The 13,921-nt window shown below is 41.5% G+C and overlaps 1 long non-coding RNA gene across 4 annotated transcripts in view; it reads left to right on the forward strand.

Moving 5' to 3' along the window:
• Window positions 1–13,921, forward strand: part of LOC107516405 — an 86,426-nt gene that overhangs the window by 16,602 nt on the left and 55,903 nt on the right. For all 4 annotated transcript variants that reach the window (XR_001598289.2, XR_001598288.2, XR_001598287.2 and 1 more), the window contains exon 3: window positions 4,264–4,631. This is a non-coding gene — a long non-coding RNA (uncharacterized LOC107516405). The remainder of the gene's footprint in view (window positions 1–4,263; window positions 4,632–13,921) is intronic.

The raw sequence follows: 13,921 nt of genomic DNA on the forward strand, positions 1-13,921 counted from the left end.
TCATGTTATTAGTACAGACGACTATCACTATCATTTGATTTTATGCCTACTATGTGTGCGATGCTGAAACTCACTCCTTTTTTATCCTCTCTTTTATTATTCTTGTTTTCCCTTTGCTCTGAAATTTTTACTTCTTTATTTTAAATTTATTTACTTCCTTGTAGGTAGCTTTTAAAAACACTTCAAATCCTTCTGGAAACAAGGAAAGGCATAAATAGAAAAAGAACAAGGAACTATATTTTATGCTTTGTATAATGAATCCCTCATGCTCATAATAACACAAGGTACATATTATTGTTCTTTTTTTTTAATGAAGACACTGAAGGTCAGAGAAGTCAAGGAATTTTCTGAAAGTTATATAGCAAATACGCGTAGGTTCAGAATTCAAACCAAGGTCTGTTGGTGGCTCCTGGTGCTTCTTTTTTCACATGTTGCAGTGTGCCGTGACTAATTAATCATGCCTGCTGTGGCAGGGGTGAGAAATGAAGGCGATAAGCCGTGTACTTGAAATACTCTAACTAGTTGTCCAGAATGATCAATTTTTCTATGCAGTTGTTATAAAGACACCAATTGTATATTTTATTGCTCAAATTCGCCATTTCTTAAATTGCTGGTGAGCTGTTCACCTCTTGAGAAAGCCCGTAGTAAAGAAATCCATTTACCTTTGTTGAGTCACAGTTTCTCAAACATATATTATATCCAGGTAATCTTGTCTCTTCTTCATTGCTAATTGCACAATTCATATCAATACTGGATATATCACTTTGCCCCAGTTCTGTAAATATATTCACCATCACTGCTCATGAGTACCTTTGATTTCACAGTGTTGTGACTTTTGTTGGGAAGTAGAGCTTCTGGGTTGAATGCTACTCTGTTGTACGGAAGCTCTTTATTCATTAATTTCTTCCTCTATCTTGCTGTCTAAAGTTCCTCTTGTTGACACAGCTGGAATTAAAAATGGTCACTGGTTGCCTATCTGGAGTTTTGTTAGTTAACTTTTTCAAGACCACACACAAACGAGTTCTTGCATCTCTGGGGTGTGTTAGAAGGTAATTCTCTTCATTCTATTCGTTGGCTAAAAGCCATGCTAATTAATGAAAAACTTCCTCTAAGAAGTTAATTCTCAAATGGCGGTTGCCTCATGGGAAATGCATTTGAACAGCTGAGCCAGTTTCTTTCTGATCACTCTTGGCTACCTCTCTAGCCAAGAAGGCTAGGGAGGTGGTGGCAGTTGTGCTACAGCATGGTATAGCCGCAGAAAGAGTATTGCACTTGGGGTCTCTAGCCCTGGGTGCAAGTCCTGGTACCATTCTTTGGTTGCTTTGTAAACTTGAGCCAGTCACTGAAACCTTGAACATCAGTTGACTCAACTATAAAATAATGATTATAACAATAATTTTGATCGCCCTACTTTAGGGAGTTGTCGAAAGGGTTAAACGAGATGGTATATGGAAAGTACCTTAGCAAAAGTATGTTTTTATTATTCGATGGCTAGGTTTACATTTTTCCCTACTTGTTTTTCCATTGCTTTTGTCTTAACCAGATGAAATATGTGAAATAAAGTCTTTCTCGCAGCTTTTCTAGATGTGCTTTTTATGAAAAACTAATAGACTGAGCACCTGATATTAAGTCCAGTTCGGTTTGGTGGTGGACTTCTTTTCATTTTTTTCTTTCACCATTCCTCTTGTTCATAACCGTTCATAGGTTTTTAAGCTTAGTGTCGACTCTAATTCATAAATTATACCTCAATGTTAATATCTTTAACAAGTCTATGAAGAGAAGGAAAAAAAGATGCTCTCCTCTCATATACAACTTTTAAAGAAATTTAGTTGAATAAATGCTTCAGCGAACTGAAGCGCTGGGAAAAATGAGAGCCTTAAGGCAAAAATGGTAGAGTGTTAGAATAGAATTTCTTATTTGACAAAATGTTAAGGGTCTATACTCTGTGTTTGAACTTAATGCAGACATGAGCAATTATAAAGTGGGATCTTGTTGGCTTTCTACCATCTCACTGGCTCTGTTTCACTTGCTTCTTTTTCTTCTGTCAACATCTCTTTCTTTTCTGAAACAACTGTCATGTGCCTTCCCTACTGGCCTTTAGGGTGTTTACAGCCAGACCCCTTCTAAGAACTTGTTACTAAGCTCCAGGGCATGGGGAAGCAGACAGCCTCCTATTCTCAGCTCCTTCAGAGACTGCTTTGGCAGCAGGATGCCACCTTGCCTGAGGTCACACCCTTTCCTGGGTCACCCACATCCAATGATGAGCAAGATAGAGGTACAAAGGCTGGGCCATTTCAGCCTCATGTGAGACATTCTGATGAGGACTTCTCACTCTGGAGCTACCAGTCTGGTTAGTTGAGGCTTTGTTGGGCTTGTATCACAGTTCAGGTTCTTTCTCTGACCAATACCGTTTCCTCCTCCTTCATTTGACAGATATTGATCTCTAATAAACATCTGTTTAAAAATATATATTTTTAAAACTTTAACGAGATATAATATACATACCAGAGAATTCATCCTTTAAAAATGTACAACCCAGTGGTTTTAGTATGTTCACAAAGTTGTGCAGCCACTACTGCTATCTAATTCCAGAACATTTTCATGACCCCCGCCCCAAAAGAAACTCCCTACCTGTTAGCAGTCACTCCCCATTAACCCTGCTTCCAATTTCTGGCCATCATTAACGTATTTTCTGTCTCTATAGACAGTTTGATATAAATGCAATCATACAATATGTGGCCTTTTGTGACTAGCCTCTTTCACTTAGCATAATGGTTTCAAGATTTATCCATATTTTAGCATATATCAGTATATTGTTTCTTTTCATGGGCAAATAATAGTCCAGAAAGTAGTATAGATGTACTACATTTTTGCTTATCCATTAATCAATTGATGTACATTTGGGTTGTCCTAATACACGTCTTGTACACCCAATTCCTTCTCAGCATCTACTTCTTGAAAACCCAACCTGAGAACTACCCACACTTAGAACCCTAGGATCTCAGCTTCTGCACCAACTTCTACATCTAGAGATTCAGTAAGGGTGGTTTCGCCCAAAAAGAAATTCTAGTTCCATATGCCAAGATAAGAAAAAGATCTCTATCTTATTGTAATAAATACTGTGGGCCAACCTGTTGGCTTCTTGGTCTTAGAGTAGGCTTGTTTGGAGGAGAGATTTAGTGTAGCAGAAATCTAGTAAACAAAAGAGAAGACAGAAAGACCAGGTGAGAAGTGAGGTTAGAGAGACTGGTAGAGGCCACACTGTGAATGACATTTGCCATGATGAGGTATTTAGACCCTTCTTATGGGGGAGTGAGTGGTCATGGAAGGCAGGCGAGGTATTATCAGATGTGCCCTCACTTCATTTTTGGATTTTAAATGGTGGGTAGCTCTTCTGTCAGAAGATATTGTGAGTTGGCCAGAGCCTGAGTAGGGGAAGTTGCTGGAGATGAAGAGATGAATTATCGGTTGAAGATGGAGTTGGAATGAATGTAAGGGGTGGGGAACATGCAGATGAGACTCTAGGAAAGATGCAAAGTAAGCATGGGAAGAGAGGTGGTGCAGCATAAAGAATATGGCCTTGGGTTTTGGTTCCTCTTTTATCTTTTAGTAGCTCTGTAACTTTAGGCAGATTACCTAACTTCTCTTCCTCTTTAAAAGAAATCTAATAATCCTTACCTCTCACCGTTATGTTGTGAATTTGAAGTGACATAGCCTATATAAGGCAACCAGTTCCTCTTAGCTTTCTTCCTCTATCCCTATAACCTGAGCGGGCCTGAGAGGCAGGACCTGGGATAGAGGTCCAGAGTCTGCTCATCAAGAGATAAGAGCAGAGGACAGGGATGGTTAGGAGGAGCTGGGGACCAGTTTGTAGGAAGGGAGAGGGAAAGGAGGGCCAGAACCCAGGGAATCTCAGGGCTGGGCCCAGGCAGGAGCACATCTGCATGGATAACATTTCTCTCGAGCTTTGTCCCTTTTGAAGCTTCAGAACAACCTCTCCAAACTCAGGCCTCTCTGCAACTTCAAATGGTGGCCACTGGGGTCCATTTTGATGGTGGAGCCTGACAAACTTCACAATTTTAGTCTTCCCACAGCTGGATGAAGTGAAACCAAAGGCTGTGTTTGGCAGGTGTACCTGCCTAGTGCTAAAGAGTGTACCAGCTACCTCCTTCCTTTCTTGCTTTCCTTTTATTTTTTTAAACTTCTTTTCATTGACATGTCTTGATTTTTTAAAAAAGTGATTTTGCATCTGTTAATTTTCAGTGCCAAGTGATGTATGGTTGAGATCTATGACCTCTGAGGCTCCTTGCTATCCTGCAACGCTGGGACTGAGAGTCAAGTGGAGTTCGGCAGCTGCTTTCTGAGCCATCTTGGACACTGGCCATCTGAGACATTGATCTCATCCATCTCGCAGTCTGCCACTTATCGGCTGTTTGGAGATTATGCCAACCTCTGAAAACATTATAACAGTACAGAAAACTGTGTATTTTACCCCTTGAAAAATCACTCATATTCTGTGTGGAGACACTGCCAACCTCCAGAAACATGAAAATGGTACAAAACCTGTGTGTGTTACCTGTTGAAGATTGCTCATTGGCACTTGCACATTCAAGAGTGCAAAGATAATTGAGGTATGTATTAAGGAGCCTGAGGCTCACAAAAGTACTTTCTTTCTTTGATGCTTAACCAAAATTTGTGGGGATTTGGCTGTCTTGTGTTCATTTATTTGGCAAACATTTGACCAATGTTCCTAATATTCTGAAATTTATGAAATTACAATCTTTTTTGTGGATCAAAGATGATAAAACAGCAGTGATTTCACATGAGCTGACTTCACATATGATAGGAGCCATGCCAGGAGCTGGAGATGGGAATAGACGAAACAGCTTCTGGCCTGACGGGGCTTACAGAGTCCAGGGAGGAGACAGACACAAATAGTTGGAACACAAGTGATACAGGTTCAATTATAGATGTGTCCAAAGGGCAGCATGTAGTATACCCCCAAGAGGGAGTGACTGTAGGAAAGATTTTCCGGAGAGGCCTCCTGGCCTTTACTATATGGAATAAGAGTTTTTGGTGAAATTCTCAAGTTGACTAGCCATTCTAGAAAGACACAGTTTAGTGGCTTTGTACTGTGCCAATTTAGCTTAAGGTCTAACTGCTATAATAAATCCTTTATTCTTTATCACTTGTTGTGGTTCTGCTTCTCTGATCATCCACTGACCAGTGTACACAGCCTCAGTTCATCCTGTGATGACCATGTTAAGTAGCAGAGAGTGACGTATTTACAAATGCCAACATCTATGAAGACGGCCCTTTTGAGGCTGAGTGCCGGCCCTTTCGAGGCTGACTGCCATACTTCAGCTCCTCATCCAGCAAGTCTTATCTCCAGCTCCACATTATGACAAAGACAGTTGTTTAATTCAAGGCAGTACCTTCTAGGGAGCTCCTGGTAGGATTTAGGTACTATTCTAAGAGCTTTGCATGCCTTAATTCATTGAATCTTTACAGCCTATGAGGCTGGTACTCAGGTTTTCCTATTGCGTGGTTTAGAAAACCAAGGCACAAAATGGTTAAGTAAACAGCACTCCATATTATATCTCAGAATGAAAGAGGTATTGCTGGAGACTTCTCATTTTGCTTCATTTCGTTAACTTTTCATTTCAAAAGAGAGATCCTTGCTTTCCATCCCTTAAATGCCTTCTCTGTCAGAGAATGAGTTTCCTAAGCTAAAGACCCAGGGCTCTAACCCTTCAAAGCTCCCTGGGGAAAAGAGCCTGAACCTGAATGCAGCCCTGGGGAGGGTTTTCCTGGGCCTGCTGCCTTTCCCTGCCTCCCCACCTCCTTCAGCTAGCACTATGTGAGTCTAGGGCAGGGAGGGGCTCTAGCTTTCAAAAAATAAAATTTAGTAGCTGACTGAGCCTTGAGAGAGAAAGCAGGGAAGATACAGGGCTAGTATTTCAGTCTGATGTTCAACAGTTCCCATAATCTCTCCCCAACCTGCCTTCCCAGGTTATTTCCCATCTCTCACACCTAGAAACAACAAATGACTCCTGTGAATGAACACATCGCTATCTTCTATGCCTTTGTGACCTTGTTTCCTGGTGCCTTCTGATACCTCCTTCTCCTGACTCATTCCTAATGACTTCAAGACTTAGCTAAAATCACTCTCTAAGATATCTTTCTTTAGGTAGTGCACCTCTGACTTTAACGTACATGGAGCCCTGTGCAAGTCTCACTCGGAGGCTTTGCTAACTCGTAGATTTTAATTCGGTAGATCTGAGGTATGGTCTAAGACTCTGCATTTGTAACAACCTCCAGAGGGATGTAGATGTTGTAGATCTGAACCACACTTTAAGTAGCAAGGTTCTAGATCTCATTTTTCCTTTAGTCCTTTTTAGAAACTTAAGACTGTAGAAGCTATTTTAAGGGAAATGATATTTTTCGCCAACTCAAGATAATTTGGCATTCAGCAATTGGTATTTTCATTTGGTAGCTATGTAGGGTGACCAGTGTCCTGGTTTGCCTGGCACTGTGGGGTTTCCTGGGACATAGGACTTTTAGTGCTAAAACCAGGAAAGTCCTGGGCTGAGTTTGTCTCCTACCTTTGGAGTTTACAGCTGGCTGAGGGCTATACATCTTCCTTACAACCTTCAAAGCAGGTAACGTCTTAGATGAAATTCTGTTAAAACTATAAGTGCTTACTAGAGATACAAGAACAGTCCTTCGACTAGTTCTCGAGGCTTTTGGAAAGACCCATTCTCTGCCTTAGGCACTGTAAGTAGCACTAGCATGATAGGTTCTCTCTAAAGTGGACCTAAGGATATTATGGTGACTGAATCAGCTAACCTTGCAGTAGATTCAAGTGGTAGCCTTTATGGAGAGAGATACAGGATCAAGGAAACGCTAGACCTCAGGCACTACACCAGAAATATTAGATTACTTGCTGAATTTGTCTACTTCATTTAAGTACCAGTGTGGGTCATGGTTCTGCAGCCAGTGAGGAGCCCTGAGGATTTCAGAATATAGGGCCTGTCCTCAGGGGTGTTGGGTTAAGCCAGAAAATCAGCTCTGTGCCTTTCTCAGATTTAATTAGATTCAGGTTTAATTGATATTTGTGATATTTTGCCTAGAGGATGGGTGGAAGGTCACCTCAAGAAGTGACCACCACTCAGATATCTTATTCCACATTGCACAGTATCCCAGATACAATCCCCTTTAGCTTCCCCTTATTCTTGTTCAACACCTGGAAGAAAGGGGCATGGTATTGGTTTCTTTGTGCTCTAAGGTGCACTCAAAACAAGACCCCTATTGGACTTCAGAGAAACCAAATCTATGGGGCCCTGGAACTGCATTGGAACAGCAGGTTCTTTTCTACGGAAGAAGGAAGATCTCTTTCTGATGAGCCTCAGTTAAAAAAAAAAATTCTTTTTAAGTCTTTTATTTGTTTTCCTGGACAAAAGACAAAAGAGAGAGAGAAAAAAAAGACCTTCCTTGCCTCTAAGCCTTTCAGAAGAAACCAGCTGGAGTACCGGAGGCTGGGCTGCTGGGGTGGAAGTCCTGTGAACAGATTTTTCAGAGCAAGTGTTAGCATTTGTGGAGCTCTCATCTCCCCTGTGGATTTGTACTCCAACCTCTGACACCAATTCAGCAAAACAACTTCACCTTTCACCTACTTTCTGTGTTTTCCTGCTGTTTAGTTCATGCTTTGTGTGCATACACAAGAAACTCTTGATTTTGTTTGCTTATACCATTTCTTCCTCAACAAAGAGAAAGAATAGCGGTCCTCGGTAATGCTGTGGAAGTTAGGAGACCAAGAGACTAGGAGGGTATGAATACGTCACTGTTGGATGGGACCTTAGGGGTTCAGGAATTGTGGCCCAGAGTTAGAAAGATGCTTCACTTCATGGTGAAGAGACGGACTTGGAGAGGAGAAATGGCTTGCTTGAGGTGGGCAAATGAGTGACTGGACCTGAAAGAAGGTTTTTTAATGTTCTTAAAGTTCACAGTCTTAACAATTCCATATCCATATTTAAGCAGATGCTTGAATTCTGGTCTCTATGTTCTTATGAGTGGCCAAATGGCCACTACTGGCCTCATTCCGTGATGGCGCGATCACTACTGTCCCAGAAAGTGGAGCTTTACTTGATGATTTCCTTGAGTGTAGGATATTTTGACCAAGATTGTGCTGTGAACTCTCTCTTTCTTAATACATTAATTTCAATTAGAATTACATCGATATCTTTGAATTTTCATTGAGAAGGTATTTCCTGAAGCAAACTTCATTTAGCTTTGATCATTTCATTGTAGGACACCTAAGAACCTCTGATTTCCATAAGGGATGTGGCCTCTGCTAAACATAACCCCCTTATTTGGGGCAGAATATCTTATAGCTCTCTTTTGTAGAACAAATTTAGGGAAATGTTGATCTGAGCTATAGAATAACATTCTTAAAAAGGTACATGAAAATTCATTTTTTTGTGAGTCAAATATTTAAAATATAATAGTGGGATTCAGCACTCAAAAACAACCAGTGGAAAATATTGCTAAGTGAGAGAAGAGTTATATTTATTTATTAACATAAATCTATTTTTATTAGTATATGTGTATTATAAATCATTCTTGGAGGATATATATATATATATAGATATAACAATGCTTATTTTGTGTGTGAAGCTTTGAGAGAACTTGTCTGTATTCTCTAAATTTCTATATTGAACAGTACCTCAATAACGAAAAGTCTCAAAATGACCACTAATGAATCCTTTAGGAAAGTTAAGAATGCTTTTAGTGGTGAGAATAAGCATTATCCCCTTGTCTTATCTTCTTTGTAAACCAGAGAGATTCTCTGTCATCCTATATGAAAAATACATAGCTAAAATATCATTTTTCTCTTTTCTCTGATAAAAAACCTACACTGATACCTGCATACATATCAATTCTAACCTCCTGTGCCTTATTGTTAAGACCTTGTGTAATCTGACCCCATTTTGTCTTTCAGATTTACCTAATGCTGGTCCCTTTCTGTTAGCACTTGTTTCAGTCAAGCTCATTTCTTCTCAATAGTCCTCTTGTCCCCAATTTCTTTTCTGCTTCAGGTGTCTTTATTTATTTCCAGATCTCAATATTCTTTCCATCTCTCCAAAGTCAAGGCCATTTGTTCTATATGACCCCACACTAATTTTTCCATTTTCTGACCTCCCATGGTAGTTCTAGTCTACAATGTGCCATTTAAGATTTACTAATTGATTATGCTTAACTTGGCTCAGCCTTTGATGCTGAGGGGCAGGGCAAATTTAGGTTGCTTGCTGGAGGGTTTGAATACTTGGAAGACATTCTAAAAGGGAAAGAATAGCCAGGAATGAAGCAGTGAGTTGGAATCCAGAGAAACGGACCAAGAAGATTGGAGTGGCTGAGCAAGTGAGCAGCTAGAGAGATGCTAGAACAAAAAGAGGGGCAGTGAAGTGTGAATAAGCATAAGAAAGAAGGTGGTGGCCGTCTTGGTCCTCTCATGTTGACCTTGGTGTGGTCTGCCTGGGCTGGGGACTGATTGCCACTGCACACTGGCACTCTCTTTAAGAGAGCAAAGCAAGGAATTCTCTGGGGGCTTTCTGGAGAACTCTACTTTTTTCATGCCACTGCACAGTCAGTGCCACCAGAAGTCCACGTTTAAAACCAAGTAGAAGAAGCTCAGGTTGGAAGTAGCTTAGGTTAAAATTATAAATTTACTTTCTAATGGAATCCAGTAACCATTCTAATAACTAAACTGCAGGAAGCATGGCTACAACTTGGCCTCAGTAACAAGTGAGTACCTAGACTTGGATGCTGCCAAGACTCTTTTTTATCTCCCTAACTTCTGCTTCTGTTTGCATTTTAATCTTCTCTCCTATAGACAGCCTTGCTTCACATGGTTATACATGTAGCTACTAAAAGTTCCTAGAGTTTCCATCCTTCAATTTCCGCTACCAAAGAGAGACCAATACTGTTATTCCAGTTGGGAGAATACCAAGAAAGGACTCTAATTGGCCTAATGTGGGTTAAGTGCCCACCCCTGACTAACCAAACCTGTGGGGGAAGACAAGGCCATGTAAGAAGATGCCATGTGGATAGGGGTAGGTGAAGGGTTCCCAGGAGGAGTTCTGGGCATACATTTTCATGTGTGTCCAAAAGCATGGTAGCAATGTGCACAGTATTGCTCAGTACAGGCATGTTGATTAGCATGCCGGAAGCCAGGATAGAGGAAGGTTTAGCACACCACCTTTCCTATTGTTAGAGCAAAGTCAACAAGTCTTTATTGAGAGTGGCTCCCTCGTGATTTGACTAGCCTGCAACTCTTTATATTGTCATTTTTTCCTCCTCCATTAACCCCATGACCTCCAGCTCTATTCAGACATCCAACAATCCTGACATTTCTCTGCCCCGCAAAGAACTGCTGACAGCTTGTACTGTTATCTTGGTCTTAATGATTGCTGAGTCACTTCATTTCCCAGAGGGAAAATGGTGAAGTCACTAACACTGCCAGGTCACCAGCATCCTTAAACTCTGGATGGAATGTTTCTGGGGAGAAATATGTGTAAGAAAAGGAGCCTGATACTATTCCTTTTAGAGGAAGGCTATTAGCTCATCCTGAGAAGGTCAGCTGAGCGGCAGGGAGTAGAAGGATTATTAGCATAAAAAGCCTAACTCTGGACTTCTCTTCCCTAGAACTGGGGGCACTAAAGTCAGCAATTTCCCATTTATAAGGCTGGTGGAGTCAGTCATTAGGACATAAGATTAGAGATAAAGCTGTGAGGTAGGGAAGGCGGCAAGATATGAAGACCCAGACATGCTAAAGTCCCCTTGTTGCATCTCTGCTTGCTCCATTCTGTTTTCTTCTGGTTAATTTGGGCTCCCCAGCTGCTTCCCCCACCTCCATTTTTAGTAGCACTATGCTTTTGACCCACCACTTGCTTCAGAATTTATGCCTCTGTTTCCCTCTTCTGACACATTGATGTTTGTTGGCCTCTCCAGTGGTCCCTCGACCTGTCCTTCAAGCCCCTTCTCCTCTTTTGGTGACCTTTTCTGGAGGTGGTCCACAAGGTGACACTAGGCAGCTCAAGCTCCATATCTCTCTTTGGCATCAGGTTCTAAGCTTACTGGTACAGCTCTCTTTAGGGTGGAACTTCTTTCTCTGCTGGGTACCGATAATGCTATATAGCAGGGATCCCCAACCCCTGGGCTGTGGACCAGTACCAGTCCATGGCCTGTGAGGAACCATTCCGTGGCCTGTTAGGAACTGGGCTGCACAGCAGGAGTTGAACAGTGCGTGAGCAAGCAAAGCTTCATGTGTATTTGCAGCTACTCCCTAGCGCTAGCATCACTGCCTCAACTCCACCTCAGATCATCAGGCATTAGATTCTCATAGGAACACTGGTCCCTGGTGCCATAAAGGTTGGGGGCCGCTGCTATATAGGACTTACTCCACCCTGTTTACTGGTGACTGCCTTCCCTGTAGATGGAAGTCTGACTTGTCTCTCTACTTTCTGCATGTAGCACAGAGCCTGGCACAGAGAAAGCTCAGCCATGAATGTCAAGGGGTTTGGAAAATGCTTGCTGTTGCCTCTGACTGTGGCCTGGACCTGCTTTTCCTTACTTGTTCTTTAGGTTTGGATGCAGCTTATCACCACACTTTCCCATTCTTTGTTTCCACCAGCTTTCCTTCCTTCCCCCACCAGTCTGTCTGAGAGAGAGTTTAGTGTAGTGGTTAAGAACATGGATTCTAAAATCAGATTATCTGATATTAAATCTTAGCTTTATTACTTATTAGCTGTGAGACTGTTGGCAAGTTACTTCGCCTCTATGTGCCTCAGTTTCTTCATCTGTCAAATGGAAACAATAATAGGACCAACCTCATAGGGCTATTGGAAGGTTAAAATGTGTTAATATGAAAAATATGCTTGAAACAGCATGTGGTGGATAGCACTTGTTCTAGAAGCATTAGCTGTTATTGTTCTCCACTTTCACTATTCACTGCAGGAAGGGTCTCTGACTTGGTTCCCTCCTGTGTTCTTGGGTTAACCCCCAATCTGTCCTCTCCTTGCCCTCAACTTTTATGTGTTAGTCCCAGCCAAATATTTGCAAATACACATTTCTAACTGGCTAACACTGAGCTGTGGCCCAGAAAATATCCTGCCTCAGTCCTTGTAACTGTCAACATTGCCTTCTTTACTTGTTCTTTCCTCAGGCCAAGTCCTGGCTCAAACCTTGCCCTTTTAATGGTTGGTTAAGGCAGCTGTAAAGGAGTAAAGTTTATCTCTGCCGCTAGACAAAAGGTTGGCAAACATTTTTGGAAAGGGCCAAGTAGTAAATATTTTAGGCTTTGCAGGCCACACATGTCTCTGTTCTTCCTCTTACTGCTCCTCTTCCCCTTTTTCATTCTTCACAAGCCTTTAAAAATATAAAAACCATGCATAACTTGAATTAAGGATTATTGTATTAAAAGAGGCCACAAGCCATATTTGAACCTTGAGCCATAAGAACAAATCTGTCTTGTCACCTCTGTGGTCTAGTGCTAGCTTGACACATGGTAAGTCCTCTGTTAGGATTTGTTACATGAACGAATAAATGAATAAATAAGTTCCATGAGTCCCTGGCTTCCAAATTTAAGAAGAAGAATTGGTCTGTGAATTCTATAGTGTACAGGAAAACCCCAGAGAAGGGCTCTGTTAAGTCAGCTTCTTGCTCTATCCGCCCTTACCTAAGGGGACAAGGAGTATGCCTTAACCTAAGTACTTAGGTTAAGTTCTACTCCCTTCTTCCAGCCAAGAACAGAGCCCTCCCCGCTCCCCCTGCCCTCACCCTGGGAGACTTAGTTCCATAATAAACTACACCATGAGTGTGCTGGTAAATGTTTAACAATCAGCTACTTAACAAACAAGCAAAGAATCCCTATTTTATAGCATTTGCCCATTTATGTGTTGTTAATACTTCAAGCATGGCCAATTTAATGCTACAGGGCACTAAATTTGAAGTTGGGAAGAGATATACACGATCAGCTCTTTCTAGTTGTAGCATATCATTAAACTATACCTTCTTCCCTGCTCAGTCCTGTAGCCCTAAGGAATACACATCTCCTGAGTGAAAACTTGAAAGAAACCTTGGCTCCCATAATCCTTGCTTCAGAATTAGGATCTTCTCTGTGTTTTGGTGGATGGATATCTTGTCCTCCCAGACTTCCTGGATTTCAGCCTTTGTCTGCTTTGATCATCAACCCCTGACTGCTCAACAGACCCCCTAAATCCCTGGGTTCTTGCAGAGCACAGATGGCTGTACACTTCCTGATCCATCCTGGCTTTCTGGCTATCAGATCTCTGTAGCTGATATGCTTCTGAGCACAGAGAAGCATAACCACTCTACTTCCTGCGGGGTCTTCTGGTTCCCAAGCTGTTGAGCATTCTCTTCCGGTTCTTGTAGCACACCTCTCTTGACAGCCAGGAGGTTAAATCTCATCCTACTGATAGGAAACCCTGCTCAATTCTTCTTTTTCTGTCCTAGCTACTGTCTAATTAGCACCACTTGTCTGCTAAACCTGTACATAATCTCCACCTTCATTGATTCACACAAAAAAATCCTTACTAGGTACTTTCTATGTGCCAGGCTATCTAGGCACTAAGGATATCTCAGTGAACAAACAAGTTAGGATTCTCTTCCCTTGGGGAGTTTGAATTAAAGTGTGAGAAAACACATACCAAACAATAGGCATAAGTATTATTTTATAAAATAAATGATGAGTATGATGGGAAAAGTGAGCAGGGAAAGATGGATTGACAGTGCCAAAAGGAGACAAGTGGTTAAAGTGGCTTCATTGAGAAAGTAACATTTGAGCAAAGTCTTTAGAAAGGTCCCATGTACTCTCTCTGATACACAGTGTTTACTCAACATC

This window comes from Rousettus aegyptiacus, unplaced genomic scaffold, assembly GCF_014176215.1.
Source record: "Rousettus aegyptiacus isolate mRouAeg1 unplaced genomic scaffold, mRouAeg1.p scaffold_m13_p_3, whole genome shotgun sequence".
NCBI lineage: Eukaryota > Metazoa > Chordata > Mammalia > Chiroptera > Pteropodidae > Rousettus > Rousettus aegyptiacus.